This window comes from Acomys russatus, chromosome 15 (assembly GCF_903995435.1).
Source record: "Acomys russatus chromosome 15, mAcoRus1.1, whole genome shotgun sequence".
NCBI classification, from domain to species: Eukaryota; Metazoa; Chordata; class Mammalia; order Rodentia; family Muridae; genus Acomys; species Acomys russatus.
In genome coordinates, this window is record NC_067151.1 from 66,639,957 (window position 1) to 66,658,109 (window position 18,153).

Sequence of the window (18,153 nt, forward strand, 5' to 3'; positions counted from 1 at the left end):
TCTGGACTCTGTAGACCAGCCCGGCCTCTGCCTCCCCGAGGGCTGGGGTTGCAGGCCTGTACCTCCGCGCCCGGCCAGCCAAGCCCTTTCTGGGGGTGGCTGCCGTCAGGTCGCTGCGTTTCAGGTGTGCGGCCGCTCCCAGGTGGTTCTCCTTCCCCACCTCCCCTGCGCCACGCCGCGTCTAAGCGCGTTTGCTGAGCTACAGGGAGGATCGGGACAGGGATTTGCTCACTGTTGTTGACAACACCAGGCTGTCTCAGGACAAGAGGCTGCATTCTCCTTCCTCGGGCCAGAGTGATCGCCTGCCAATAACTAATAACGTGTTCAAGTCTAATTTCTTTTTTTTTTTTTTTTTTTTTTTTTTTTTTTTTTGGTTTTTCGAGATAGGGTTTCTCTGTGTAGCCTTGGCCATCATGGACTCGCTTTGTAGACCAGGCTGGCCTCGAACTCACAGCGATCCGCCTGCCTCTGCCTCCCGAGTGCTGGGATTAAAGGCGTGCGCCACCACGCCCGGCAAGTCTAATTTCTAAGTTGTTTTCCTAGGTGATTTGGATACCAACGCTGTGAAATAATTTATTATGTTTCTGAGTGGAACCTTTAATTTTTTTCTTCCTATAGTTTTGAAAGTGTGATCATATGGAGCATTTGATTGGAACATAGTGGCAGTAGGAGGACTGTTTGAAAAATCAATCTTGAACCTGGTATTTATTTCAGGTGGATGTCTGCAAAATAGAAAAACATTTGGGGTTAGGATATGTGCTTCCTCAGATGGCTACTAACATGGTAGACTGGCCCCTCTCCTTTTTGTCCCGGAGGATCCATGTTCTCGGCAATCGTTTTTTAGATCTTGTTTGAGGATCCATGTTCTCAGCAATTGTTTTTTAAATCTTGTTCATTAGTTTTTGCTTTTGTTTCGTAGATCTAAGTTTTTGTGGGGTTCTTGGTTGTTTGTTTTTTAGTGTCAGATTATTCTGCCTCTCTACTGGGGCATACAGAAATCACTCACAATAGAGGAGCTTGTTGCTTTTTCAACGTAAGATGTTTGACCTGGAGTTTCAAAATAACAAATATGAAATTACTCACTGAGAAGCTAACAAAGTTGCATACCTGACTGAAATAAATGTGTGATAAATTCAGTGCAAGTACTGGGATCTCCACGGGCCTAACCTTTGTCTCCTTTTTTTCAGTAATTGCAACATGTGCTTTTTGTCCGTAAGAGTGGTTTCTGCACACCATGCCAGGTTCAAAATAAATGCTTATTTTTAAAAAGGAAAATCTATATATTGACTTTTTTATCAATCATCTATTATGCAATCAGAATTAGAGTTCTTGGGTTTAAAAACAACACATAGGGCCTCCAGATAATTATTAAGACGTATTTAGCTTTGTGGGAGGTGTTTTCATGCAAATAAGCAAGGGTGGGTTTTCTATTCTGTAGAGGTTCTGGCTCTAACGCTCTGTGCTGCGTGTATATACAGTATGTTAAAGCCCTTAGAGACTTTGAAGTTACTACTTTTTTGTGCAACTGTATTTTGAATAAAGCCACCACAGTGTTAAACACGAGGACGGGCAGTACTGATCATGTGTTTTGTTTTTGTTTCCTGACTCCTGTAACTTAAGTTTTTGAAACTGAACTGCTTTGAATAAATTGAAGTGTTGTTGATAATGATCAGCTTCAGTGTGTGATGCTCACTCTGCATTAATACCCCTCACTGTTTCCAAGGGAACAACACGCACTGGAAACCTCATCTCCCAGACCCAGCTCTGGGGAGGCAGGGGCAGGCGGGTCTCTGAGAGCTCCAGGCCAGCCTGGTCTACAGAGTTCCACGACAGCCAAGGCTACACAGAGAACCACGTCAGGAAAAATAAAACAAAAATGCATTTTCCTCATTAATTTTTCGAGAAGCCAAAAAACCTCTGGACTGGCTTAAACGTCTCTTGTAATTACCTGAGGGAGCCGGGAGTTTATTGCCTGTAGTTCCGCCAGTATTCATAAATTGCTCACAGGATAGTGTTTTTTCTAGAATGAGCCCAAGCATTTTTTTCCCTTTTCTTTGAGACAGGGTTTCTCTGGAGTTGCTTTGTAGACCGGGCTGGCCTTGAACTCACAGCAATCTGCCTGCCTCTGCCTCCCGAGCCCTGGGATTTTTGTTTTTAATATCCCTAGTTTTGGGTCTCCCCTGAGTAATCTTGAACATGTCTCAGCTGTGTAGGATTCTGAGATATATTTTAAGTTAGACATAAACATAGTGGTAATACATGTTTTACTTACTAAATTCTTCTTGAGAGAAAGGATGGAAGTGTTTTAACTACCGGTATTATTCACTGGGATTTGGTTTTGCCTTTTTCTGAGAGGGGACACTCACTATTCCAGCCTCTGCAGAAACTCACTGTAGACCAGTGGCCTTGAACTCAGTTTTGTCTGCTTCTGCTTCTGCCTCCCGAATTCTCAGATTAAAGGCACCAGCACCGGCATGCCTGTTGGCTTGGTGTGCTATCTTAAATATGATCTCAGCATGTAGGAACTGGAGAATTGCCACAGTTGAAGGGCAGCCTGGGTTACAGAGTGAGACTGAAGACAAACATTGCTGCAAGTATTTTTCTTCACAAAAGTTATTAAATAATTTGTCAATTTAGTAAGGGGTTGTAATTCAGAACTTTTTTTTTTTTTTTTTAAATCTCTATGTGGATTGTGAAGGTGTCAGATCCCTTGGAACTGAAGTTACAGACAGGTGTGAGCTGCCGTGTGGATGCTGGGTATTGAACCTGGATCCTTTGGAAGAAGGGCAGGCCGCTCTTAACCACTGTGCCATCTCTCCAGCCCCCGGAACATTGCTAAGGAGGGCTTGAATTACGTTTTTTCCCCCCCTAGATGCTGGAGATTCTGTTTCCAGTGCTGGAATCAGATGCCAGTGATCGTCTGCAGCTGTCCTTTAAGATGCCCTCTCATTGCCCCAGGCCCTATTCACATTCTAACCAGCCTGAGGCTGAGTGTGTTCTGTGGCTGGGCAGCTTCGCAAGTTCCTGTTGGATATGAAGGGAAACATCACAAGATGGGCTTTTATCTCAGGAGAATCTCTTTTAAAAACTATGATGTGCCAGGCAGTGCACTCGGGAGGCAGATCGCTGTGAGTTCGAGGCCATTCTGGTCTACAAAGCGAGTCCAGGACAGGCAAGGCTACACAGAGAAACTGTGTCTCAAAAACCGAAAGACTATGGTGCTGATAAAATACATTTATGTATTTAGAGACAGATTCTCATATATTCCTGGCTGGCCTGCAGCTTTTCTGCCACCTTGTCCTCCAAAGCCATGCCCAGCCCTGGTAAAACACTTCAAGGTTTTTTGTTTGTGGAGGCATCATTTGGGTTTGACTACTTAGAAAAACAATCCGCCACATCACTTCCAGCGTTAAGATGTTGCCTGTTTTCTCTGTTCTGTTTAAGTATTAAGAACGGCCCTCCTCGCTGCCTGTGACTTTCCCTGGGTTAAGCTTACAGCACAGGGCCCGGTGGGTTCTTCACCCAGAGAGAAGAACGCACAGCCTTTTGACAGACACATGACCGATGTTGGTTTTTACACGCTTCACACTTGAGAACATGAAATCGAGGTTGTTTTATTTTGCTCTAAGCAAAAACAACCCTCACCGGTTTAAACACATTTGGGGTTTTATATTAGGCCATATGGCTAGCTGCCTTTGGCAGCTGGGCCCCATGCAGAGAGCTAGCCGTCACGACTATTAAAAAGAATAAGGGCTTGGAGATGAAGGTGCTTTAAAAGTTTTTACTTTCGTGAGGCTGGATCTAGTTTAACCTAGGCTGGCTCCAAATAGCTCCGCTTCACCAGAGTGCTGGCATTACGCGGATGAGGAACTGTCCTGAAGAGCCAGCGAACGCCGCCCCAGCTGCAGGCAAGGCGCTGGCGGAGGCTGCTCCACCCTGCCCGCGTGCCCGCCCGCCCGCCGTCCCTTTCTGGGAACACTGAGTTAAACGTTTGCAACGCTGAGAACTATTTGTAGATCAGTAAGGTCTTTCTGGATAGGATTAACAACTAGATTTTTTTTTTAATTCGAGTTTGGTGATTTTACAGGTTTTATTTTTTCCAAGACAGGGTTTCTCTATATATCCTTGGCTGTCCTGGACTCGCTTTGTAGACCCGCCCGCCTCTGCCTCCCTGGGGTGCGGCTCTCAGGATGAGCTGCGCGGGACTCCTGGAAGGTCGAGCTTCGCGGTGACCTGTATCTAATGCTCTCGGGAGTCAGCCCTCTGCCGCAGACCCCGACACCCGAGGCCCCAGATATTTATCTTCCTTTTTCCAAGCGCTGCTTCTGCAGCAGAGAGGGCAGGATGTGCGAGGAACCGCCACCCGAACGCCAGGCGCCAAACCAGCGATGGCGGCCGTGACGTCACAGCGCGCCCCAACCGGACGCACCCGCCGGGTCCAGGCTCCTGCGAGGCCGACGAGGCTGTACCGGGGCTGAGGACACCAGAGGGACAGAGACGCCGCGGCGCCGGTGACGAGAGCGCCCCTCCGCCAGCCGGCCGAGAGCCCGCGCATGCGCACTCGCACCGGAAGCTCGGCGCCTGAGCTCTGACGTCACGGGCCCCGTGGTCCCTCGAGGCGGCGGCGGCTTTAAATGCCGACTCGTTCTAAAATCTAGTGTTGGAAAATGTCTCCCGGCCCTGGTTAGCCAGCAAACGGAGACGGCAGCGCTATTTGGTTTTTTGTCTTTTTTGAGACAGGGTTTCTCTGTGTAGCCTTGGCTGTCCTGGACTCACTCTGTAGACCAGGCTGGCCTCGAACTCACAGAGATCCACCTGCCCCTGCCTTCCGAGTGCTGGGGTTAAAGGTGTGCGCCACCACGCCCGGCTCACTTTTCTTTGCATACTATGTAAGACTTTTGTTATTTGTAAACTTGATATAAAGTATGGTTTCATAATTAGACACACCTTAAGTACATGTTAGCCAACAAACTTGTATTTCACAAACACAAATCCATTGTGTTCTGTTTGTTGTGTTGTTCTAAGACAGATTTCTCTGTGTATCCTGTGCTGTCCTGGACTCGCTCTGTAGACCAGGCTGGCCCCGAACTCAGTGATCCGCCTGCCTCTGCCTCCCGAGTGCTGGGATTAAAGCTGTGTGCCACACCGTCCGACTTTGTTTTTTGTTTTTATTGTTAGAAACCAGAGATAGTTTTTTTTATTAATATATAAAAATTTTTATTTTATATATGTATATGAATGTCTACGCGTGAGCCTGGTGCCCACGGAGGTCAGAATCGAGTATCGGATCCCGTGGACAGACGTTTGTGAGCCGCTGTGGGAGCTGGGGACCCATGAAGAGGGACCAGTGCTTTGAGCCGCGGAGCCATCTCTGTACTCTCTACCCCTTCCTTGTTTTTACATGAAAACGCTTGTTTCATTGTATTATTTCTCTCTCTCTCTCTCTCTCTCTCTCTCTCTCTCTCTCTCTCTCTCTCTCTCTCTCTCTCTCTCTCTCTCTCTCTCTCTCTCTGTGTGTGTGTGTGTGTGTGTGTCTCGCAGGAGTGGTCAGGACCAAGTGTCATCTCCAGTGAGCGCAGTCTGCGCAGCAAGGGACAGTACCTGCTGGGCCATCTCAACTGGCCTCCAGTTTAGTTTACATTCTGCGTTTGGAACTGAGGCCGCTTTTGATTTTCCATCTTGTTTGAGACTTTTCTCACCGACCTTGTCTGTTGTCCTCAGGAACTAGCTGTCCTGTCCCCACTCTGAAAGCTAGAACTGCCAAGTTGGTCAAACTTAAAATTAGATCATGCAGGTTGAACAGTCACTGGGGGAAGCACCGCAGAACCCAGAGCACACGTAAAACAAAAACAAACTAACACAAAAACCCCAAAGAATATCTGCATCCCTTTGTTTTATACAGTAGAAGTTTCGTTGAAGTGCCCCACAAAGCTCATCTTCTGGCTTTTGTTTCATTTTTTGTTTTTTTGGGTTTTTGAGACAGAGTTTTTCTCTGTACCTTGGTTGTGCTAGACTCACTTTGTAGACCAGGCTGCCCTCAAACTCACAGCGATCCGCCTGCCTCTGCCTCCGAGTGCTGGGATTAAAGACGTGCACCAGCAAGCCCAGCCTAGTCCCTGCCATTTGAGGAAGGACGGTGGTAACACACTTGGATTGTTCCCGCTTTTGAGACAGGGTGTCTCTCTTTACCCTTGGCTGTCCTGGAACTCAACTGGCCTCAAAGTTGGAGATCCACTTACCTCCCGAGGGCTGGGATTAAAGGCGTCTTCCATCATTGTCTGGTGAGTTTTCATTTGCTGCAAGTTTTAGAAAATCTGTTTTTTGAGGCTGGAGAGATGATGGCTCAGTGGTTAAGGGCACTGTCTGCTCTTTCTAGAGGTCCTGAGTTCAATTCACAGCCATCTATAATGAGATCTGGTGCCCTCTTCTGATCTCCATGAAAATAAAGCACTCATATACATAAAATAAATAAATCTTTTTAAAAAATGTTTTCTGTGGAGAAACACCTCACTATTGAAAGACAGAGGAGGTGATCTGTGGTGCCTGCCGCTTCATGGGACTGTCACTGCTCTGTAGAAGCTTCCTCCAAACTCCATGTGTCGTCTGTACTTAGAGCTTGTTTTTTAATAACTTCAGAACGCTATTTTAGGGGCACAGGAGATCATCTCTCTCCTCTTGGTGAGCAGGATTCCAAAGCCAGGACAGACCTCTGTCATCTTTTCAGTGAGTTTGACATAAACACTGTCTAGTGTATCAGTAGACTGGCTGGGATTCAAGTGTGCCTACAGTAGTGTGTGTGTGTGTGTGTGTGTGTGTGTGTGTGTGTGTGAGTCAATTTGGATCTGGACACATTCTAAGTTGGTCCATGGTGTCAAAGTTTCTGTGGGTCTTAGCATTTTACAGAAAAGGAATTTTTTTCTTTTTAGTAAATTTTTAAGATGATATTTTTCTTTCTATCTATCCATCCATCTTTTTTTTTTTTTTTTTTTTTTTTTTTTGGTTTTTCGAGACAGGGTTTCTCTGTGTAGCCTTGGCCATCCTGGACTCACTTTGTAGACCAGGCTGGCCTCGAACTCACAGCGATCGGCCTGCCTCTCCCTCCCGAGTGCTGGGATTAAAGGCGTGCGCCACCATGCCCGGCTGATACCATCTATCTATTTTATTTCGATGTATGCCCATACCATGTGCTTGCCTGGTGTTGGAAGAAGCCAGAAGAGGCCATTGGTTCTTTTGGAACTTGAGTTACAGCTGGTTACAAGCTACCATGTGGTTGCTGGGAATTGAACCTGGCTCCTTGCAAGAGCAGCCAGTGCTCTTAATCTTTGAAGCACGTCTCCAGTCTCTTCCCTCCTTTTTTTTGAAATAGAGTCTCACTAACTCAAGCTGGCCTGGAATTTACAGTGATGCACCTGCCTCTGCTTCCTTTGTGCTGGGATTAAAGGTTGCACCACCATGCCTAGCTTGACAAAGAAAAAAAATTTTTTTTGGGCGGGGGGGTTTCAAGACAGGGTTTCTCTGTGTAGCCTTGGCTGTCCTGGACTCACTTTGTAGACCAGGCTGGCCTCAAACTCACAGCGATCGGCCTGCCTCTGCCTCTGCCTCCCGAGTGCTGGCATTGAAGGAGTACGCCACCACCGCCCGGCTGTCTTTCACTTCTTGAGTGTCTGTCGTTCCTTCATTTTCGCCTGGCTCCTCGTCAGGTCAAGGCACCAAGCCATGTGGGCTGTGGCTTGCTAACAGGACAACCAGGCTTTCAGTTTTATGAAGTTCAAATTAAGTCTATAATCAAATCTGTAGAGAGTATAAATCCTATTGTCTAATACAGAAGTATTATTCTTTTCTTTTCTTTCTTGCTTATTTTTTTTTGGAGACAGAATCTCTACATAGCCCTGACCATCCTGGAATACACTATGTAGACCAGGCTGGCCTCAATTTACAGGGATCCGCCAACCTCTGCCTCAAGCACTGAAATTAGAGGTGTGTACCACCACACCCGGCTCAGAGTACTATTCTTATTTCTAAGTCCTATTTCTTTTTGTTGTATTGTAACCTGTTTAACCTGCTTAAATTCTGTTAAGGCCTACTGTAGTTCCTAGCGTGACTGTAGCCCCTGTTAACATCACCTTGTAGCATTATCAGAAGCCATTTTGCCTGAAGTCTCCAGTTGGATCATAAGGTGAAATTAAGTTCAGGTTTTCAGGCCCTACGTGCCTGAGATCAGGAGAGCTCAACATTTGCTGCTTAGAATAAAACAATATTCAGGCGGATCTCTGTGAGTTCAAGGCCAGCCTGGTCTACAGAGTGAGTCTAGGACAGCCAGGGTCACAACAACAACAAAAGCCAGTCCAGTGGTGGCGCATGCCTTTAATCCCAGCACTTGGAAGGCAGAGGCAGGTGGATCTCTGTTCCTTTTTCCCAGAACAGTGCGGAGCTGGAAAGTCCCCAAGCCTATATCCTAGCCAATCAGCTTTAAATACTTTGTCTAGCTACCTGGGCATTGTGCTTGGAACAAAAATCTATTCTTGTGTTTAGCTAATCAAAATGATGTAATGCTGCCTTCCCCTTGCTTCCCACCTGGCTACCTGGTTATATGTTTTCTTATTTAAAAAAAAAAAAAGCCGGGCGTGGTGGCACATGTCTTTAATCCCAGCACTCGGGAGGCAGAGGCAGGCCGATCGCTGTGAGTTCGAGGCCAGCCTGGTCTACAAAGTGAGTCCAGGATGGCCAAGGCTACACAGAGAAACCCTGTCTCGAAAAACCAAAAAAAAAAAAAAAAAAAAAAAAAAAACCCTACCTGGCTATCTGATTGGTGTTTTTGGAGGGGCAGGGGGGCTACCTGGTTGTTACATGGTTATAAGTTTTTATATTAAAAAAAAACCTGCCGGGGCTGGAGAGATGGCTCAGAGGTTAAGAGCACGGACTGCTCTTCCAGAGGTCATGAGTTCAATTCCCAGCAACCACATGGTGGCTCACAACCATCTATAATGAGATCTGGTGCCCTCTTCTGCTGTGCAGGCATATATGTAGTCAGAATACTATATACATAGTAAATAAATACATATTTTTTAAAAAACCTGCCTTAGAAACAGACTGACATCACAGTTCAGCTGCCAGGTCCACTATGTCCTGTCCGTGGTCCGTCTCGGGGTGTGGTATTTTAATAAACCATCAATATCTCGCTGAGATTGGTGCTGAGTGGTTTGTGTGGCAATTCTTGTATTTTAACAGTTGTTTTCTCGTTTTGTTTGTTTGTTTGTTTTTGGAGACAGGGTTTCTCTGTGTAGCCTTGGCTGTCCAAATTCAGAGAGCAGGCTGTGCCATCAGTGGCACACACCTTTAATCCCAGCACTCGGGAGGCAGAGGCAGGCGGATCACTGTGAGTTTGAGGCCAGCCTGGTCTACAAAGTGAGTCCAGGATGGCCAGGGCTACACAGAGAAACCCGGTCTTAGAAAACTAAAAAAAAAGCAGAGCCATCAAGCCTGGCTTTAAGTTCTATTTCTAATGTCAGTAGTCATTATTAACACTGCATTTTCAGAGTCTATGGGATCTAAATACTGTTTTCCAAGAAAGACCTAACTGTCATCTATGCAAATTAAGCTGTAAAATAATATGGTAGGAACTTCCTTTGTAATGTCACCCACCCCCTCAGTTGGCATCCTTCCTACTCCTAGGAAGTCAGTGGGAACAGCTATTTGTACTAAAAATGGAATACACTTGGGGGTACAGTCTGTCTGGGGGAAAGTGGCGGCAACAGCGTGCAGAGTGTGTTCCTGGAAGTGCCCGTTAGTAAAAATGTACTAAAGGGAGTGCTTTCTTCTCCCTTCCCTCCCTCCCTCCGTCCGTCCTTCCCTCCCTCCCTCCCCCATGCCCTCCCCTCTCGTCCTTTCTTGAAAGAGTCTCACAATGTAGTTGAGGCTGATTGGAACTCACGACCTTCCTGCCTCAGCTTTTCAAGTGCTGGAACCCCCAGCTTCACACTCTTTCTTTTTCTTTTTTTCCTTCTTGAGATAGGCCCTTACAATGTAGCGCTGAAACCCCGCCAGGAATCAGGCCACACTTCGAGGCAGTCCCTCTCGGGACAGAGCTGATAAGCACAGTGTGTGTGTGTGTGTGTGTGTGTGTGTGTGTGCGCGCGCGCGCGCGCATGTTCCTGATGTGGAGCTCAGAGGGCATTTGGGTCCTCTGGAACTGAGCTACGATGGCAGATGGTTGTGAGCCACCATGAAGGTGGTAGAAACTGAACTCAGAGCAATGTCTTAGCTTTCAGCTACCATGTAAAGACAACATGACCGAAGGAAAGGATTTTAATTTGGGGCTCAAAGTTCTGGAACGTTAGAGTCAGTGTGGCCATCTTTGCAGGAAGGATGGGGGCAGGCAGGTGGGCCTGGCATTAGAGCACTAGCTAAGGTACAGGTACACAGGTACACACACACACATACACACACACACTGGGCGGGGCAGAGTGCACACCAGGAATGGTGTGGGCTTTTGAAACCTAAAAGCCCTCCCCCAGTGGCACATCAGCATCCTTCCTAAACAGTTCCACCAACTGGGGCGAGAGCATCTGAGTACACGAACCTCGGGTGTGTGTGTGTGTGTGTGTGTGTAATTCTGTTTCAATGCACCCACAAGCAGCAAGTGCTCCTAAGCCGGAACCGGCTCTCCAGCCCCGGTTCCCTTCTCTCCACTATCAGCCATGTGCTACAGGAGCCACTTTTCCCTTCCCTTGCCCATCTCCCTGATAGAGGCACCGTTCACAGTCCAGGGGCAACCACCCATGGCATCCAGGAAGTCATGGTGGCTGACGGGATTTTCCATGGTAGCCAAGTGTTTGAGCTAGAACCAGGAGTGAGTGTGACCTTCAAAGCTCACCCTGGAGATGCTTTGCTTGCTAAGACAGAGTCCCCAAAGTCCCACACACTTCTCAGAACAGCACCAACAGGTGGGGGCCAGAGGTTTAAAAGTGGGGATAGCATTTCACATTCATAAATTGAACACATGATATACATTTAGATGCCTTTTTTAGCTTGGAGGGTAGGTGTTTTGTTTTGTTTGAGATATGTTTTCTCTGTGTAACAGCCCTGGCTGTCCTGGACTCACTTTGTAGACCAGGCTGACCTCAAACTCACAGAGATCCGCCTGCCTCTGTCTCCCAAGTGCTGGGACTAAAGGCGTGCGCCACCACAGCCCGGCTATGAGGGTAGGTGTTTTGAGACAGGGTTTCTCCTTGTAGCCCTGGCTGTCCTGTAACTTGCTTTGTAGACCAGGCTGGCCTTGAACTCACAGCAATCCACGTGCCTCTGTCTCCTGAGTGCTGGGATTAGAGGTGTACGCCACCATTTCCAGCTCATTTAGATATCTTTTGGGCACAGGAGGAAATATTGGGTTTCAGACTTCAGACAAGCTTGGTTTTGGTGCCTATTTAGCATATCAAAGCAGATCTGGCCTCCAGGTCCTCCCAGCATCCCTCAGTGCCTTCCTATTACACTGTATGGCTGGCATACCCTGACTTCCAGCCAAGGGCCTGGCCTCCCCCTCCCCCAGAGGCTCTTCCCTATATAATCTGGACATTTTGGTCACTCTTTCAATTTCTCTGCATTTCTCTCTCCCTGTGCAGTGCCCCTGCCCCCCACGCATGGTGATTTTCCTGGCCCTGTTCCTTGGGACCAGTGAACTCACCCAGGAGCCATTACTAAATAAACCTGCCCTTTTTTTTTTTTTTTTTTAATTTATTTGAGCTGGGCGTGGTGGTGCACACCTTTAATGCCAGCACTTGGGAGGCAGAGGCAGGCAGATCGTTGTGAGTTCGAGGACAGCCTGGTCTACAAAGTGAGTCCAGGACAGCCAAGGCTACACAGAGAAACCCTATCTCAAAACAAAACAAAAAAGTTCAGTTTGAACTGGTATCCTGACCTGCGGGCCAGTCAACGAGAGACCCTAGCAACAGAGGGGAGGGGGGACAAGGAGGGACTCGAGAAATGGAGCCAAGTCTGGAAATTTCTGATCAAGACTTGTTTATTGAAAATCCTCACAGAGCTTTTATGGGGTTACTGGGGCAAGGGTATTTGCATACACGAGGTTGCTATGGATACATAAACGAGGTTGCTATGGATACCTAACTGTGGGATGCTCCAGAAGGTGTCTACCTTTACAGCTGCTCTAACCACAGAAGGGGGAGAAATTCCAGAGAGAGAGGGAAGTTGTAAAAGATCTGGTTAGTCAAGAAAAAAATTCCCGGAACTGCCGCTCCCGGGGAGCTGGCCTTTATCTGATTTTACCAGTAGTCTTACTGGAAAAGCTCGTTTATAGCCAGGATGGAGTAGGTCTTATCATGAGCTCGGGGGTCTTAGAACGGTCATTCCCCACAAATTGGCTTATTTCATCAGTTGAGAAATTCTATTAAAATATCTCATATTCAAGCCTGGTGGTGGTGGCGGCTCACGCCTTTAATCCCAGCACTCGAGAAGCAGAGGCAGGCGGATTGATGTGAGTTCGAAGGCCAGCCTGGTCTACACAGTGCAGGTAATTTCTCTGCATTTCTCTCTCCCTGTGCAGTGCCCCCCCCCATGCATGGTGATTTTCCTGGCCCTGTTCCAGTGCAGCCAAGGCTACACAGAGAAACCCTGTCTCAAAAATAAAAAAAAGTAATATGTTCCATTTTAAGTTTATTAAGAACTGATTAGTGTTACAGGGAGCCCACCAGAGAAGACCACTCAGACACAGCTAATTGAAAGTCTTTATTCCTGGAGCTGGAGAGATGGCTCAGAGGTTAAGAGCACTGGCTGCTCTTCCAGAGGACCAATGTTCAATTCCCTGCAACCACATGGCGGCTCATGACTGTCTGTAAGTTCAGTCCCATGGAAATCTGGTAACTCTACACAGACCCACATGCAGGCAAAACACCAGTGCACACAATAAAGACAGAAAAAGAAAAAGAAAAAAAGGAAAAAGAAAGGCTCTACTCAGCTGGCTGGAAATACACTCACGTGTTCAGGACACAAGTGCATGCCTGAGCATTCAGACCGAGGGGGTTTTAAAGGCAAACCCCACATTCTGGTATTTATGTCAACAGCTACAAGGGGAGGCTTTGTGTAAGCAAGGATAAGATGTCCCGGGCATCCTGCCTTCAGGTTCCTAGAAAAGTGAAGTAATTTCCTATAGGGCTTCTTATCAAGGAGATAAAATTTTTTTTTTTAGTATTTATTTACTTATTTATTATGTATATGGTATTGTGCCTGCAGGTACTGCAGGCCAGAAGAGGGCACCAGATCTCATTGTGGATGGTTGTGAGCCACCATGTGGTTGCTGGGAATTGAACTCAGGACCTCTGGAAGAGCAGACAGTGCTCTTGACCTCTGAGCCATCTCTCCAGCCCCACGAAGATCAATTTTTATTAAAACCCAGAATGGCCTCAGCAAGAATACAAGATAGGGGGCCGGAGAGACGGCTGAGCACTGTATACATACATAACAAATAAGTGTAGCTGCCCTTGGAAGGCAGAAGGGAGCCCTCCCTGCTCTTCTGGAGCTGGACTTATAAGCAGTTTTCAGCAGCCTGGTGCTGGGACCAAACTTCCGTCCTCCGAAAATGTTTAATGGTTGTACTCGTCAGTCCAGCATTTGCTTATTTTCTTTCTTTTTTTTCTTTTTTTGAGACAGGGTTTCTCAGTGTAGCACTGGCTGACCTGGACTCGCTTTGTAGACCAGGCTGGCTTTGAACTCATAGAGCTCCGCCTGCCTCTGGTTCCAGAGTGCTAGGATTAAAGGTGTGCTCACCAGGCCGGGCTCCAAGCCTGGCTTTTTATGCTCAACCAAACTGTTTGAATGAACAAAGAAGTTTAGGGAAAAAAAAACCTTTCTAATATTCTGGTAATAACTATGGAGAAAGTGTAGTGGAGGCCAGGGTGTGATGGCGTACGTCTTTAATCCCAGTATTTGGGAGGTAGACGCAGGCAGATTGCTGTGAGTTCGAGGCCAGCCTGGTCCACAAAGCGAGTCCAGGACAGCCAAGGCCTCTGCCTCCCCGAGTGCTGGGATTAAAGGCGTGCGCCACCGCGCCCAGCAACTACACTTAATGTTTTAAAGGCAAGATTTTTAAGTCCCAAATCCCATTGACCGCTGTCTGTAACTCCAGCCTGTGAGGACCTGCTGCCCTCTTCTGGCCTCTTCAGGTACTGCACACATTTGGTACGCAGCCATACATTTAGGCAAAAAATGTCCATATACATAACCTTAGTTAGGGTTACTATTGCTGTGATGAAACACGATGACCAAAAACAACCTGGTGAGGAAAAAGGTTTACTTGACTTGCATATATACCCCAAGTCATAGTCCATCGAGGGAAGCTGAGGCAGGAACTCTAACCAGACAGGAACCTGGAGGGGTGCTGCTTACTGGCTTGCTCCTCATGGCTCACTCAGCCTGCTTTCCTATGGAACCAGGGGTAGCACCTCCCACAGTGAACTGGGCCCTCCCACAGCAATGCTTAATCAAGAAAATGCCCCACAAACGTGTCTACAGGCCCCTCCGTCTACTGGAGGCATTTTCTCAACTGAAAGTCTCTCTTCCCGGATAACTCTAGCTGGTGTCAAATTAACCGCCCCCCCAAAAAACAAAACAAAACAAAAACTATTTAAATTCATCCTATTAGATGAACAAAGGAACTAGAAGAAAACTTTTTTTCCTGGAATAGCCTCGCTTAGAGGATCCCAGATGAGCGCTGAGATGTTCACGGCAGGGGACGGGGAAAGCAGAATTCTCTGAAGGTAACAGTGACCTATAGTCTTGTTGACAGGTGGGTCAGGGGCTGGTAGGATGGCTCAGTGGTAGGAGCGCTTGGTATTCTTCCAGAGGACTGGAGGTGTGTTCCAAGTGCTCTGCTCAAGTCGGGAAACCCTCTTAGACCCTCAGAGACCAGCCAGATACAATCCACACAGAGTCATCTTATTGAGCAAACTTCTGTTCCCTAGGAGCTGAGGAAGGTGGCTGCCTGGATGACTTAGGATACAGGGTTTATAAAGGCAAAAAACCGTAGGCGGGGCTTTTCAAGCCTTAGTAAGAGGCGTAGGGAATCTGGCCTTAGCTGATATGGTTACAGGGCAGGAGGGATTTTTTAGCTCTCACACAAGCACCCACACACCAAGTGGCTTACCACCTCTAGTAAGCCCAGCTCCAGGGGCCCTGGCGCTGTGCTTCTAGCTCCGGAGGGCACGTGCACGGAGTATACACACGCAAACAAGTAAGTGCCCCGAGGTAGGCGAATGCAGCCTGTAAGATGTAAAGGGTAAACACCAGAGTTCAAAGGAATACTAAGTGCCCCTCAGTGCTGGCCCGTCCCTCTGCTGGACAGCCACTGCATGTCTGGGGAGCGTAAGTGACCTGCTCCTCTGAACAGGCTGTGGAGTGGGGTGACCTGTTTGCATCCTCCCTCTCTGAAGATCTGTGAGGCTCACTGCACAGTTCCTGAACCCCAGCTTCCTCCTCTGTAAAACAGAGTGATTGGTTTTAATCACAATGAACTAATCAGTCACACCCACGCGGTGAAGCCCTGATTTGATTTCCAGGCTCATCTGATGAAACCTCCCCAAATGTGATGCTCCGTGGAGCGTCACGTGAACTCACCGACGACGTGCGGGAAGGGAGATGGCCCAGATTCCACGGAGAGGGCACGGCAAGCTCCACCGTCAGCCTTTACCCTGCGGCACATTGCACATTCTGTTGGGTGTCTTTGAGCGTTTGTAGAGGGCTCGAGGGCCACGTGGTCACAGATGGAACCAGAGAAACCAAACCAAACCACCAACAACAACAAAAAAAAAAATCCCAAAACAAACTAAACAAAACAACAACAAACAAACAAAAACAAAAAACAAAAACAATTAAATAAACCCACCCAGGCTTTCCCTTCAACGGATGAAATCGACACGTGTGCACCCGGAAGGCTGGAGCGGATGTTGTTGGTAACCTGGTGACCTTAAGCTGCTCTGCGGAGCCAGCGCTCACCGGAATCCCCTTCACCCTGAGCCCTGTTTCTCAGTCAATGGAACCCACTCATGCAGAAGAGGCCACAAGGTGTTTTTGCGAAAGACAACCACTTTGCAAGGGAGTTTCAGTGTAGTCCTGCCATAGCTTTGTTGTGATAATTGTCACGAGGAAACTTTTTTCGCCAAAGTTTTACTGTGTTTAAATATGTAAAAATAAAATAAAATAAACAGATCGGGTCAGACTCCAGAAGTTCGAAGCAGCCCAGCTTAGTTGTGCTCAGCCGAGTTTTCTTCTTGCCTTTTGAAGGTGCCCGCCACCATGCCCGGCTCCACAGCAACTCCTATACAGTAGGAAAACATGTAACTGGGACAGGCTTACAGGTCAGAGGTTCAGTCTGTCATCATGGTGGAAGCATGGTGGCGTTCAGGCAGGAACTGGAGGTGGCATCCTGGAGGGGACGGTCTACAGCTGTATTGGCGGGAGACAGAAACAGAGAGGAGAGACAGAGACTTAGCCTGGCTTGAGCATTTGAAACCTCAAAGCCCACCCCCAATGCACACTTCCTCCAGCAAGGCCACGCCCACCTCAGATAACGGAGGCGGCTTGAATAAGAATGACCTCCATATGCTCATATATTTGAGTGCTTAGGGAGTGGCACTGTTTGAGAGATTTAGGTGGTGTGGCCTTGATGGGGGAAGTGTGTCACTGGAGTGCTCTGTGAGGTTTCATGCCAGGCCCAGTGTCTCTCTCTCTCCCTGCTGCCTTAGGGTCCAGATGTAGAACTCTCAAGTACCACGTCTGCCTGCATGCCGCCACGCTCCCCACCATGAGATGATGGACTAAACCCCTGTAAGCAAGCCCCGACTAATGAAATGCTTTCTTTTATAAGAGTTGCCATCCAGGCATGGTGGCACACGCCTTTAATCCCAGCACTCGGGAGGCAGAGGCAGACATATTTCTGTGAGTTCGAGGCCAGCCTGGTCTACAAAGTGAGTCCAGGACAGCCAGGACTACAAGAGAAACCCTTTCTTGAAAAGCAAAACAAAACAAAACAAAAAAACCAAATAGACAAAAAAAGAGTTGCTGTGGTCATAGTGCCTCTTCTCAGTGATAGAACCCCTGACTCTCCTGGTCCTCAGGGGCTGGGAGGCACACTACATCTTTCTTGTATGGATCCCTTTTCCTGGCATTATTTCCATTCTTTCCCTAAGTGTCTAGTTTCTTGTTTTACCCAGTTTCTCATAACTGCATGTTGCAGGGAGAATCGTGTCCCCCAAAGAGAAATGTTCAAGTCCTATTACCACTCAAGGATGTGGCCTTTGGAAATAAAGTCTTTTTTTTTTTTTTTCTTTTTTTTTTTTTGTTTTTCGAGACAGGGTTTCTCTGTGTAGCCTTGGCCATCCTGGACTCACTTTGTAGACCAGGCTGGCCTCGAACTCACAGCGATCGGCCTGCCTCTGCCTCCCGAGTGCTGGGATTAAAGGCGTGCGCCACCACGCCCGGCTGGAAATAAAGTCTTAATTAAATTATAGTGTCATGTTTGTTTGTTTGTTTTGGTTTTTCGAGACAGGATTTTTCTTCTGTGTAGCCTTGGCTGTCCTGGACTCACTTTGTAGACCAGGCTGGCCTCGAACTCAAAGTGATCCGCCTGCCTCTGCCTTTGTTTAGAGCAGCGGTTGTCAACCCGAGGGTCCCGACCCCTTTGGAGAGGAAGGACCCTTTCACAGGGACCGCATATCAGATACGCAGGATATTTAAGTCAGGACTCATAACAGTAGTAAAATCACAGCCACGATGTAGCAGTGAAATATTGTTCCAGCTGGGTTCACCACAACATGAACTTTGTTGAAGGGTCACAACTTTAGGAGGGTTGAGAGCCACTGGCTTAGAGTTTTCTTCAGAAAGTTTCACAAGCAGAACTCAGAAGAGTAATGCGCACTGTGGTTGGAAGTGGAAAGGCCAGCTGCAGTTTAGGGACAGCTGAGAAGTGTGTGAGTCACACCTCACTAGGAGAGTGCTTGTGCTCACAGGAGTTTGGGGGGCTGCTTGGCTCTTGGGTACCATGCAGCGACCCTACATCACAGAACACTGGTGATGAGAGAGAAGACCTCGCTGCCAGGCATTTGTCTGTACTAAGGAGCAGCGTCTATTTCCCACTGTTTATCACGCTCG